The following is a 12,302-nucleotide window of genomic DNA, read 5'->3' on the forward strand; positions in this document are numbered from 1 at the left end:
AGTCTGGATGGGCAGAAGTCTCTTCGGGCAGGAGAACTGGTGCACTACCCACGCACATTACCCGTTGGGGCTTCTCCGGGATACAGGGAGATGAAGCTTCAGTAGGGACTTCAAGGTTGGGGTCAGGAGGTCTCAGGGAGGACAGACCCTGGCGTGACGGCTTGCCCCTACGTCTAGCACGTCTGGACTGCCTCTTGAGGTTGGGAGAAGTATTCCGGAAAGCGTAGTCACCCTGTGAGGATTCTGGGTGGGCAGTAGTCTCATTGGGCTGGAGGACTATTGCGCTACCCACACACATTACCCGTCGGGGCTGCTCCGGGATATTGGGAAGTGAAGCTTCAGCAGGGGCTTCAGGGTTAGGGTCCTCGAAGACCATACGAAAGGCCACCAGGAAGGCCTGCAGGTCAAGGACGACAGGATCCCATGCTTCCCATAGGGGGGTGACCCATTTCAAGGCATCACCCGCTAGGTAGTCAATCATAAAGGCCACTTTAGCCCAATCAGAAGGAAAATAGAGAGGGTAGGCCTTAAAGTGTAGCATGCATTGCTCCACAAATGCACGACACTGTCTTGGATCCCCATAGTAACGTGGCGGATCCGCAGGAACGAGAGCTGATAGATCCATCTGGACGGTGCGTAATTCGCCTGAAACTCAGCTAAGGAAAAAAAAATTTATTTATTTATTTTAATGCATGTATTCGCTGGAAAACTTCTCAGAGAGCGAAGGCCGTGGGGCTCAACGGGAACCATGGCCTGAGCATGCTGTTATGCACACGCCCGGGCTGAGCGGCGTGTGCGTGTGATTGTAGTGATTCCACTGGACCGTGCCGGAGAGTGAATGCCTGGAGGGGCTTAACTAGGTATTCACCCGATCCGACCAGGGTCGCACGACGGCATACGACGCCAGTGCACCAAGGAGGAACCGAGCAAAGGGACCAGGTGCTACTCCAGGACAGACCCCGGACACGGCTGTTGACCCACACAGGGGAATACAGGAACAGACTGGTAGGCTGGCACACAGACTGGTGGGTATAGGCAGGCACGACTGGTATGCAGGCAGGCGGGTAAGCAGGCAGGGGGGTACAGGCAAGCACAGCTAGAGTGCAGACAGGGAGGCACTAGCAGGTAGGAACACAGGCGGGATAGGACCCAGTACACACTGGGACTCAGGAACAATACAGGCAGAGGGGTACAGGCAAGCACAGCTAGAGTGCAGACAGGGCGGCACTAGCAGGTAGGGACACTGGCGGGATAGGACCCAGTACACACTGGGACTCAGGAACAGAGCCACAGATGTGGCGGACAAACACAGCAGAGTGAGGCCGCCCAGAGAGGTGAGCGAGAACAGGGCAGGACAAGGCCGCCTGGAGCGGTGAGCAAGAGTAGAGCAGGACAAGGCCGCCAGGAGCGGTGAGCAAAGGATCAAAGCTGAGCGAGACTGCTGGAGCAGTGAGCAAGAGTAAAGCAGGACGAGGCCGCCTGGAGCGGTGAGCAAGAGTGGAGCGAGACTGCCGGAGCAGCGAGCAAAAGGGTCAGAGCGGAGCAAGGCTGCCGGAGCAGCGAGCAAAGGAGTCAGAGCAGGCTAGAACCGCCGGAGCGGTAAGCAAAGGAGTCAGAGCAGACTAGAACCGCCGGAGCGGTGAGCAAAGGAGTCAGAGCAGGCTAGAACCACCGGAGCGGTGAGCAAAGGAGTCAGAGCAGGCTAGAACCGCCGGAGCAGTGAGCAAAGGAGTCAGAGCAGGCAAGGCTGAGTAGGGGGGACAGGGCTCTGTTCACACGGAACAGACAGGAAGGGAAAGGCAGAGCCAGACACCCACAGGGTACTTGCAGTGAAGTAGCGAGTGGACCACAAACTCACAAACGGGAGTACAGAGACAACAGGCAGGAGTTAGGTACGAGTTCAGACTCTGCAGAAAAAGGAAAGGAACGGACATAGAGAAAAGACAGATGAAAGATAGGAGAGAGTACAGACTGGAACTGAGTGTACGGACGAGACCGACACAGGAGCGGGACACAGGAGCGGGTCTGGGAATACGGCCCCCAGAGAGGCGGGACGAACAGGCAAGGAGCGTGTTCAGACAGGACAGACAAGATACAGGAGCAGGTCTGGGTAATCGGCCCCCAGAGAGGCGGGACGAACAGGCAAGGAGCGTGTTCAGACAGGACAGACAAGATACAGGAACGGATCTAGGTAATCGGTCCCTAGAAGGCGGGAGGAACAGGCTAGGAGCGTGTTCAGACAGGACAGACAAGATACAGGAACGGATCTAGGTAATCGGCCCCTAGAAGGCGGGAGGAACAGGCTAGGAGCGTGTTCAGACAGGCCTGGAAATACAGCCTCCAGGAAAGGCAGCAGGCAAGAGTACACAGACAGGACTCAGTTCAGACACGGGAACTGATACCGCAAGGCAGGAGACATAGACAGGACTCAGTTCAGACACGGGAACTGATACCGCAAGACAGGAGACAAAGAACGGGACCTGGCATCTTCAGAGTGAAGGCACACACTGAATGAAACACTATGCTCAGGCAGGGATAGATGGGAGCAGCTGAGCTATATACCAGGTGACAGACAGCAATAGGCTGAGGACGCACAAGGGGTGTGACCCACAGCAGGTACAAAAAGCAGGAAGTGATCGGGCGCCGCCCTTAAGCAGCAGATACAGACACAAACAGACACCATGGAGGGAAGCCAGAGAGACATTCTGGACTGGAGATCAAGTGCGCGCTCTTGCACAGTGGGAGATGGACCACCATGCAAGGACGCCGCCAGGTATGTTACAGTAGTCATATAACACTTAAGAATTCAACATCCCCAGTAATAAATGTCTGCAAAGCTGATAAGTGTTTTGTATTCCACCAAGCTCTTAGATATCAAAGGATAAATAGCACTTGAGCACAGTTCCTTATAATTTTCTTTGCCTGAATTCTGATAATATAGGCTTATATAAGTATATGTTGTGACACTCTTCGACTCTTTTAGTGCACAGCGTCCACTGGTTTATTGACTTGAAATTCAAATGGGAGGCAATTATGCAAAAAGAAAGCATTTATGGTCCCATCTCATTTATACTACCATCAGTCTGAGGTAGCCATCGGATTAGTGCTCACACATTAGAAATGTATTAAAGCTGCATTGGTTGAGACTGACGGACATTGTATAAAAGGTATATGTATTACAGAGGCAAGGAGAACCTGCCCTAGTTTGGCTGAACCCCTTTACTATTTCCAAAACAAAGGGGTTTTCTTCTTAACGTAGGGGTGGGAATTGTTAACCCTCCATGCCCCTTTCCATGGCACCTTCGTCCAACACTAGCCCCTAATGTTCTAGATGGCAAAATCTGGCACCGCAATGGGGACACTGCTTGCCCTATGTTAGTATTAAAGAACCATGGGCATATTGTGCCGCAGACTATGGGGTGTCCATGAACACTATTGTTATGCACACGCCCGGGCTAAGCGGCGTGTGCGTATGATTGGTAGTGATTCCACTGGACCGTGCCGGAGAGTGAATGCCTGGAGGGGCGTGACTAGGTATTCACCCGATCCGACCAGGGTCGCACGACGGCATACGACGCCAGTGCACCAAGGAGGAACCGAGCAGAGGGACCAGGTGCTACTCCAGGACAGACCCCGGACACGGCTGTTGACCCACACAGGGGAATACAGGAACAGGCTGGTAGGCTGGCACACAGACTGGTGGGTATAGGCAGGCACGACTGGTATGCAGGCAGGGAGGCACTAGCAGGTAGGAACACAGGCGGGATAGGACCCAGTACACACCGGGACTCAGGAACAATACAGGCAGAGGGTTACAAGCAAGCACAGCTAGAGTGCAGACAAGGCTGAGCAGGGAGGACAGGGCTCTGTTCACACGGAACAGACAGGAAGGGAAAGACAGAGCCAGATACTCACACAGTACTTGCAGAGACAACAAGCAGGAGTTAGGTACGAGTTCAGACTCTGCAGAAAAAGGAAGGGAACGGACATAGAGGCAAAACAGGTAAAGGACAGGAGAGAGTTCAGACTGGAACTGAGTGTACGGAGGAGACCGACACTGCAGAGGGATACAGGAGCGGGTCTGGGAATACGGCCCCCAGAGAGGCGGAACGAACAGGCAAGGAGCGTGTTCAGACAGGACAGACCAGACGCAGGAGCGGGTCTAGGAAATCGGCCACTAGAAGGCAGAACGAACAGGCAAGGAGCGTGTTCAGACAGGACAGACCAGACACAGGAGCGGGTCTAGGAAATCGGCCACTAGAAGGCGAGAGGAACAGGCTAGGAGCGTGTTCAGACAGGACAGACAAGAGAACACAGAAAGGACTCAGTTCAGACACGGGAGCTGATACCGCAAAGCAGGAGACATACAGGACTCAGTTCAGACACGGGAACTGATAACGCAAAGCAGGAGACATACAGGACACAGTTCAGACACGGGAGCTGATACCGCAAAGCAGGAGACATACAGGACTCAGTTCAGACACGGGAACTGATACAAAAAGCAGGAGACAAGAGACGGGACCTGGCACCTTCAGAGTGCAAGCACACACTGAAGGAAACACTATGCTCAGGCAGGGATAGAAGGGAGCTGCTGAGCTATATACCAAGTGACAGACAGCAATAGGCTGAGGACGCACAAGGGGTGTGACCCACAGCAGGTACAAAAGGCAGGAAGTGATCGGGCGCCGCCCTTAAGCAGCAGAAACAGACACAAACAGACAGCATGGAGGGAAGCCAGAGAGACATTCTGGACAGGAGATCAAGTGCGCCCTCTTGCACAGTGGGAGATGGACCACCATGCAAGGACGCCGCCAGGTATGTTACAGTACCTCCCCCCTTACGCCCCCTCTTCTTCAGGCCTGCCAGAATCTTCCGCAGGGAATTCGAGGGCCAGTCGTTCACTGGGTTGGAGGGGGACAGAGACTTAAGGGTAATCTCTGCTTCGAGGTACATCTTGTCAAGCTCACAGGAAGAAATAGACGGGTTATCAGGTACATAATGAGGAAAAGTCACTGTCTCTTTGTTATCTGGTGGTATCCCGGAGGATTCAGGAAACAACTGGAGGTCCTCCGCCGGGTCAGAAGAGTGCAGAGGCTCAGAGAAAACAACTGCTTCAGAGTACACTAGGTCGGACTCACTGGAGGAAGCAGGCGAGGTATCGGGTACCGAGTATAGGAAAGTCTCTGTCCATTCACCACCAGGTGGCACCCCGAAGGGTTCTGGAGACAGCTGGCGGTCCTCCGCCTGGTCAGAGGGGTGTAGAGACTCACGGGTAACCTCTGCTTCAGAGTACACTAGGTCGGACTCACTGGAGGAAGCAGGCGAGGTATCGGGTACCGAGTATAGGAAAGTCTCTGTCCATTCACCACCAGGTGGCACCCCGAAGGGTTCTGGAGACAGCTGGCGGTCCTCCGCCTGGTCAGAGGGGTGTAGAGACTCACGGGTAACCTCTGCTTCAGAGTACACTAGGTCGGACTCACTGGACGAAGCAAGCGAGGTATCAGATCCAGGATATAGGAAAGTCTCTGTCCATTCACCACCAGGTGGCACCCCGAAGGATTCTGAACACAACTGGAGGTCCTCCGCCTGGTCGGAGGGGTGTAGAGACTCAGGAGTAACCTCTGCTTCGGAGTACACTAAGTTGGACTCACTGGACGAAGCGAGCGAGGTATCAGGTACAGAGTATAGGAGAGTCTCTGTCCTTTCGCTACCAGGTAGCACCCCGAAGGGTTCAGGAGACAACTGGAGATCCTCCGCCTGGTCGGAGGGGTGTAGAGACTCGGAGGTAACTACCACTTTGGGGTACCCATTGTCAGGCTCACAGGACGAAGCGGACAAAGTATTGAGTACCGGGTGTAGAGAAGTCTCTCTCCATTTGTCATCGAGTGGTATCCCGGAGGGTTCAGGAGGCAACAGGGGATCCTCCGCCAGGTAGTAGAGGTGCACAGACTCTGAGGTAACCACAGCTTTGGAGCATCCTTGGACATGCACACCGGTTAAAGAGAAAGAAGCATCTGATGCCGGGTGCAGGAAGTTCTCCTGTGTGGAGTCTGGATGGGCAGAAGTCTCTTCGGCCAGGAGAACTGGTGCACTACCCACGCACATTACCCATTGGGGTTTCTCCGGGATACAGGGAGATGAAGCTTCAGTAGGGACTTCAAGGTTGGGGTCAGGAGGTCTCAGGGAGGACAGACCCTGGCGTGACGGCTTGCCTCTAAGTCTAGCACGTCTGGACTGCCTCTTGAGTTTGAGAGAAGTATTCCGGAAAGCGTAGTCACCCTGTGAGGATTCTGGGTGGGCAGTAGTCTCATTGGGCTGGAGGACTATTGCGCTACCCACACACATTACCCGTCGGGGCTGCTCCGGGATATTGGGAAGTGAAGCTTCAGCAGGGGCTTCAGAGTTAGGGTCCTCGAAGACCATACGAAAGGCCACCAGGAAGGCCTGCAGGTCAAGGATGACAGGATCCCATGCTTCCCATAGGGGGGTGACCCATTTCAAGGCATCACCCGCTAGGTAGTCAATCATAAAGGCCACTTTAGCCCAATCGGAAGGAAAATAGAGAGGGTAGGCCTTAAAGTGTAGCATGCATTGCTCCACAAATGCACGACACTGTCTTGGATCCCCATAGTAACGTGGCAGATCCGCAGGAACGAGGGCTGATAGATCCATCTGGACGGGTGCGTAATTCGCCTGGAACTCAGCTAAAGGGGGGAAAAAAAATTATTTATTTTATTTTAATGCATGTATTCGCTGGAAAAACTTCTCAAAGAGCGAAGGCCGTGGGGCTCAACGGGAACCATGGCCTGAGCATGCTGTTATGCACACGCCCGGGCTAAGCGGCGTGTGCGTGTGATTGGTAGTGATTCCACTGGACCGTGCCGGAGAGTGAATGCCTGGAGGGGCGTGACTAGGTATTCACCCGATCCGACCAGGGTCGCACGACGGCATACGACGCCAGTGCACCAAGGAGGAACCGAGCAGAGGGACCAGGTGCTACTCCAGGACAGACCCCGGACACGGCTGTTGACCCACACAGGGGAATACAGGAACAGGCTGGTAGGCTGGCACACAGACTGGTGGGTATAGGCAGGCACGACTGGTATGCAGGCAGGGAGGCACTAGCAGGTAGGAACACAGGCGGGATAGGACCCAGTACACACCGGGACTCAGGAACAATACAGGCAGAGGGTTACAAGCAAGCACAGCTAGAGTGCAGACAAGGCTGAGCAGGGAGGACAGGGCTCTGTTCACACGGAACAGACAGGAAGGGAAAGACAGAGCCAGATACTCACACAGTACTTGCAGAGACAACAAGCAGGAGTTAGGTACGAGTTCAGACTCTGCAGAAAAAGGAAGGGAACGGACATAGAGGCAAAACAGGTAAAGGACAGGAGAGAGTTCAGACTGGAACTGAGTGTACGGAGGAGACCGACACTGCAGAGGGATACAGGAGCGGGTCTGGGAATACGGCCCCCAGAGAGGCGGAACGAACAGGCAAGGAGCGTGTTCAGACAGGACAGACCAGACGCAGGAGCGGGTCTAGGAAATCGGCCACTAGAAGGCAGAACGAACAGGCAAGGAGCGTGTTCAGACAGGACAGACCAGACACAGGAGCGGGTCTAGGAAATCGGCCACTAGAAGGCGAGAGGAACAGGCTAGGAGCGTGTTCAGACAGGACAGACAAGAGAACACAGAAAGGACTCAGTTCAGACACGGGAGCTGATACCGCAAAGCAGGAGACATACAGGACTCAGTTCAGACACGGGAACTGATAACGCAAAGCAGGAGACATACAGGACACAGTTCAGACACGGGAGCTGATACCGCAAAGCAGGAGACATACAGGACTCAGTTCAGACACGGGAACTGATACAAAAAGCAGGAGACAAGAGACGGGACCTGGCACCTTCAGAGTGCAAGCACACACTGAAGGAAACACTATGCTCAGGCAGGGATAGAAGGGAGCTGCTGAGCTATATACCAAGTGACAGACAGCAATAGGCTGAGGACGCACAAGGGGTGTGACCCACAGCAGGTACAAAAGGCAGGAAGTGATCGGGCGCCGCCCTTAAGCAGCAGAAACAGACACAAACAGACAGCATGGAGGGAAGCCAGAGAGACATTCTGGACAGGAGATCAAGTGCGCCCTCTTGCACAGTGGGAGATGGACCACCATGCAAGGACGCCGCCAGGTATGTTACAGTACCTCCCCCCTTACGCCCCCTCTTCTTCAGGCCTGCCAGAATCTTCCGCAGGGAATTCGAGGGCCAGTCGTTCACTGGGTTGGAGGGGGACAGAGACTTAAGGGTAATCTCTGCTTCGAGGTACATCTTGTCAAGCTCACAGGAAGAAATAGACGGGTTATCAGGTACATAATGAGGAAAAGTCACTGTCTCTTTGTTATCTGGTGGTATCCCGGAGGATTCAGGAAACAACTGGAGGTCCTCCGCCGGGTCAGAAGAGTGCAGAGGCTCAGAGAAAACAACTGCTTCAGAGTACACTAGGTCGGACTCACTGGAGGAAGCAGGCGAGGTATCGGGTACCGAGTATAGGAAAGTCTCTGTCCATTCACCACCAGGTGGCACCCCGAAGGGTTCTGGAGACAGCTGGCGGTCCTCCGCCTGGTCAGAGGGGTGTAGAGACTCACGGGTAACCTCTGCTTCAGAGTACACTAGGTCGGACTCACTGGAGGAAGCAGGCGAGGTATCGGGTACCGAGTATAGGAAAGTCTCTGTCCATTCACCACCAGGTGGCACCCCGAAGGGTTCTGGAGACAGCTGGCGGTCCTCCGCCTGGTCAGAGGGGTGTAGAGACTCACGGGTAACCTCTGCTTCAGAGTACACTAGGTCGGACTCACTGGACGAAGCAAGCGAGGTATCAGATCCAGGATATAGGAAAGTCTCTGTCCATTCACCACCAGGTGGCACCCCGAAGGATTCTGAACACAACTGGAGGTCCTCCGCCTGGTCGGAGGGGTGTAGAGACTCAGGAGTAACCTCTGCTTCGGAGTACACTAAGTTGGACTCACTGGACGAAGCGAGCGAGGTATCAGGTACAGAGTATAGGAGAGTCTCTGTCCTTTCGCTACCAGGTAGCACCCCGAAGGGTTCAGGAGACAACTGGAGATCCTCCGCCTGGTCGGAGGGGTGTAGAGACTCGGAGGTAACTACCACTTTGGGGTACCCATTGTCAGGCTCACAGGACGAAGCGGACAAAGTATTGAGTACCGGGTGTAGAGAAGTCTCTCTCCATTTGTCATCGAGTGGTATCCCGGAGGGTTCAGGAGGCAACAGGGGATCCTCCGCCAGGTAGTAGAGGTGCACAGACTCTGAGGTAACCACAGCTTTGGAGCATCCTTGGACATGCACACCGGTTAAAGAGAAAGAAGCATCTGATGCCGGGTGCAGGAAGTTCTCCTGTGTGGAGTCTGGATGGGCAGAAGTCTCTTCGGCCAGGAGAACTGGTGCACTACCCACGCACATTACCCATTGGGGTTTCTCCGGGATACAGGGAGATGAAGCTTCAGTAGGGACTTCAAGGTTGGGGTCAGGAGGTCTCAGGGAGGACAGACCCTGGCGTGACGGCTTGCCTCTAAGTCTAGCACGTCTGGACTGCCTCTTGAGTTTGAGAGAAGTATTCCGGAAAGCGTAGTCACCCTGTGAGGATTCTGGGTGGGCAGTAGTCTCATTGGGCTGGAGGACTATTGCGCTACCCACACACATTACCCGTCGGGGCTGCTCCGGGATATTGGGAAGTGAAGCTTCAGCAGGGGCTTCAGAGTTAGGGTCCTCGAAGACCATACGAAAGGCCACCAGGAAGGCCTGCAGGTCAAGGATGACAGGATCCCATGCTTCCCATAGGGGGGTGACCCATTTCAAGGCATCACCCGCTAGGTAGTCAATCATAAAGGCCACTTTAGCCCAATCGGAAGGAAAATAGAGAGGGTAGGCCTTAAAGTGTAGCATGCATTGCTCCACAAATGCACGACACTGTCTTGGATCCCCATAGTAACGTGGCGGATCCGCAGGAACGAGGGCTGATAGATCCATCTGGACGGGTGCGTAATTCGCCTGGAACTCAGCTAAAGGGGGGAAAAAAAATTATTTATTTTATTTTAATGCATGTATTCGCTGGAAAAACTTCTCAAAGAGCGAAGGCCGTGGGGCTCAACGGGAACCATGGCCTGAGCATGCTGTTATGCACACGCCCGGGCTAAGCGGCGTGTGCGTGTGATTGGTAGTGATTCCACTGGACCGTGCCGGAGAGTGAATGCCTGGAGGGGCGTGACTAGGTATTCACCCGATCCGACCAGGGTCGCACGACGGCATACGACGCCAGTGCACCAAGGAGGAACCGAGCAGAGGGACCAGGTGCTACTCCAGGACAGACCCCGGACACGGCTGTTGACCCACACAGGGGAATACAGGAACAGGCTGGTAGGCTGGCACACAGACTGGTGGGTATAGGCAGGCACGACTGGTATGCAGGCAGGGAGGCACTAGCAGGTAGGAACACAGGCGGGATAGGACCCAGTACACACCGGGACTCAGGAACAATACAGGCAGAGGGTTACAAGCAAGCACAGCTAGAGTGCAGACAAGGCTGAGCAGGGAGGACAGGGCTCTGTTCACACGGAACAGACAGGAAGGGAAAGACAGAGCCAGATACTCACACAGTACTTGCAGAGACAACAAGCAGGAGTTAGGTACGAGTTCAGACTCTGCAGAAAAAGGAAGGGAACGGACATAGAGGCAAAACAGGTAAAGGACAGGAGAGAGTTCAGACTGGAACTGAGTGTACGGAGGAGACCGACACTGCAGAGGGATACAGGAGCGGGTCTGGGAATACGGCCCCCAGAGAGGCGGAACGAACAGGCAAGGAGCGTGTTCAGACAGGACAGACCAGACGCAGGAGCGGGTCTAGGAAATCGGCCACTAGAAGGCAGAACGAACAGGCAAGGAGCGTGTTCAGACAGGACAGACCAGACACAGGAGCGGGTCTAGGAAATCGGCCACTAGAAGGCGAGAGGAACAGGCTAGGAGCGTGTTCAGACAGGACAGACAAGAGAACACAGAAAGGACTCAGTTCAGACACGGGAGCTGATACCGCAAAGCAGGAGACATACAGGACTCAGTTCAGACACGGGAACTGATAACGCAAAGCAGGAGACATACAGGACACAGTTCAGACACGGGAGCTGATACCGCAAAGCAGGAGACATACAGGACTCAGTTCAGACACGGGAACTGATACAAAAAGCAGGAGACAAGAGACGGGACCTGGCACCTTCAGAGTGCAAGCACACACTGAAGGAAACACTATGCTCAGGCAGGGATAGAAGGGAGCTGCTGAGCTATATACCAAGTGACAGACAGCAATAGGCTGAGGACGCACAAGGGGTGTGACCCACAGCAGGTACAAAAGGCAGGAAGTGATCGGGCGCCGCCCTTAAGCAGCAGAAACAGACACAAACAGACAGCATGGAGGGAAGCCAGAGAGACATTCTGGACAGGAGATCAAGTGCGCCCTCTTGCACAGTGGGAGATGGACCACCATGCAAGGACGCCGCCAGGTATGTTACAACTATGATCTTCCCTAAAGGCATTGTGATGAAGTTACTGTGATTTTTTTTATGTTGTTTCTTAAGAAATTTGTGACAGAAAATCCTTATTGCATACGTTACCACTCTCCCTATGCCCACTCTTTTTGCTAAACTCTATAAAAAAAAAGGGGAAGTCAGAGAAGCAAGTAACACATGAAAGCAGTATCATATGTATATACAGTACAGACCAAAAGTTTGGACACACCTTCTCATTTAAAGATTTTTCTGCATTTTCATGACTATGAAAATTGTACATTCACACTGAAGGCATCAAAACTATGAATTAAAACATGTGGAATTATATACTTAACAAAAAAGTGTGAAACAACTGAAAATATGTCTTATATTCTAGGTTCTTCAAAGTAGCCACCTTTTGCTTTGATGACTGCTTTGCACACTCTTGGCATTCTCTTGATGAGCTTCAAGAGGTAGTCACCGGAAATGGTCTTCCAACAATCTTGAAGGAGTTCCCAGAGATGTTTAGCACTTGTTGGCCCTTTTGCCTTCACTCTGCGGTCCAGCTCACCCCAAACCATCTCGATTGGGTTCAGGTCTGGTGACTGTGGAGGCCAAGTCATCTGGCGTAGCACCCCATCACTCTCCTTCTTCGTCAAATAGCCCTTACACAGCCTGGAGGTGTGTTTGGGGTCATTGTCCTGTTGAAAAATAAATGATGGTCCAACTAAACGCAAACCGG

Source organism: Phyllobates terribilis, unplaced genomic scaffold (genome assembly GCF_046119375.1).
Source record: "Phyllobates terribilis strain yellow unplaced genomic scaffold, ASM4611937v1 Scaffold_3__8_contigs__length_932513732, whole genome shotgun sequence".
Lineage (NCBI taxonomy): Eukaryota > Metazoa > Chordata > Amphibia > Anura > Dendrobatidae > Phyllobates > Phyllobates terribilis.